This window comes from Lipotes vexillifer, unplaced genomic scaffold (genome assembly GCF_000442215.2).
Source record: "Lipotes vexillifer unplaced genomic scaffold, Lipotes_vexillifer_v1.1 scaffold12, whole genome shotgun sequence".
Lineage (NCBI taxonomy): Eukaryota > Metazoa > Chordata > Mammalia > Artiodactyla > Lipotidae > Lipotes > Lipotes vexillifer.
This window is the reverse complement of record NW_006796716.1, coordinates 1646019-1647746: the sequence shown is the minus strand read 5'-3', so window position 1 is coordinate 1647746 and position 1728 is coordinate 1646019.

Below are 1728 nucleotides of genomic sequence, written 5' to 3'. Positions count from 1 at the left end.
GGAGTGTCTGCTGTGGACAGAGCATGTCACGGTTCTGGGGAAGGGGCAGGCAGAGTGGAGTGGCCTGGAACCTCAGCTGATTGGGCAGAAACAGGACCGTCTCATGGGAAGGATGGGGTCCAAGGGACCTTCTGAGTCAGAGAAGCCAGAGTCAGGGAAACAAAATGCCTCCTCCAACTGAAACATCTCAATAAACTGTTCCAGTTTAAGGGCAGTGATTCTCCCGTCTGCTTTCCCTGCTTCACGTAGAACCTTCTAAGGCAATGAAAGTCAGGCTTCTTGTTTCATAGAAAGGGACCCTGAGGCCTAGAGAGAGAGAAGGCTGGGGACAAGAACTTGGTCCCTGAGTCCAACCCTCTTTCCAGATGCTGCACCGATTCTATGAGATGAAGTTAATGCTGCAAGTTAGGAAATTAGAAGAAAAAACATCTAGAACACAGCTGTTGGCCACTTGTCTCTTCACACCCCGCAGTCCTGGCCTCACAACGTGGAGAGGACAGCTTAGGCCTAAGCCCAGGTGTGGTGGGGCTGCAGTGAGGCTCCAGCAGGAGGGGGTCCTGCCCCGCTGTCGCTGAGTGTGGGAAGCTGGGGTCTCACTTTGCACAATGGGCACGAGCATCCCTTCGCCTTATAAGGATCCCAAGGCTCCAGACAAAAAATAAGATTGAGAAGGTAGGGAATTCTCCTGGTTGTCCAGTGGTTAGGACTCGGTGCGTTCACTGCAGGGGCCTGGGTTAGATCCCTGGCTGGGGAACTAAGATCCCGCAAGCCGTGCGCCAAAAAAAAAAAAAAAAAAAAAAAAAAATTGAGACGGTATGCCGAAGTATTTTTGTAAAACTTCACCCTGCAGTTTCTGAGGACCTTAATTTTGTTTCCCCCTCTTGATCAAAACCCTTAAACACAAAGAACCAGTGACCTCGGAGCCTTTCCTGTATCCGTTCAACCACGTGGTCTGGACGCGTGTCTAACCCTGCCTGGGATTTGCTTCAGAACAATCTGGGAGTGGGGTAGGATGCTGGTGCTGGGGTGGGGTACAGAGGAAATGAGACTGACCACATGTTGGTAAAATTGCTAAGATGGATGATGAGTATGTGGAAGTTCACTGTATCATTCCCTGTTTTACGTACAATTGATATTTTTCATAATTTTTAAACATGGAAAAAAATAACACCTTGCCAAAAAAGAAAAGCAATTCTACAAATTAATGCAAAATTCACTGGGAAATTCTAAAGCAGTTGAGTACACCCGTTTGCACAGAAAAGGCGACCTGGTGGGAGGGTCCACTATGCCTGTCTGCACCATCCTCCTCTGTGATTCTTGCCAAGTCCTTTCTGAAGGCTGGGCTGTTCTGAGAAGCTGATAAATTACAACAAACCCTGCCTCACCCTGTGGAACTGTCCTCTAGGCTTCTAGAAAGATTGAGATTAGCCTGTCCAGTCTATTGTCGAAATCACCTTTCTACCTGTAGGATACTAGGGGCGTATACACAGAGACGGGAAGCCAGCTTTCCTTGTGGCCTTGCACTGCCACCTTTCTGCTGACAAAGCTGTACGGTTTTATTACTAAAATGCCAACACGTGCACAGATCAGGTACTGGGCCCTGGAGGGTCTCTGGGGCCTTTCCATGCTGTCACCCCACCATGAGTCTGAGGCTGAGGGTAAACACTCCAGGAGCAGGGGAGACGTACTGGAAGGTGACGGCCAGGAAGATGCACTCCAGGGCCATCC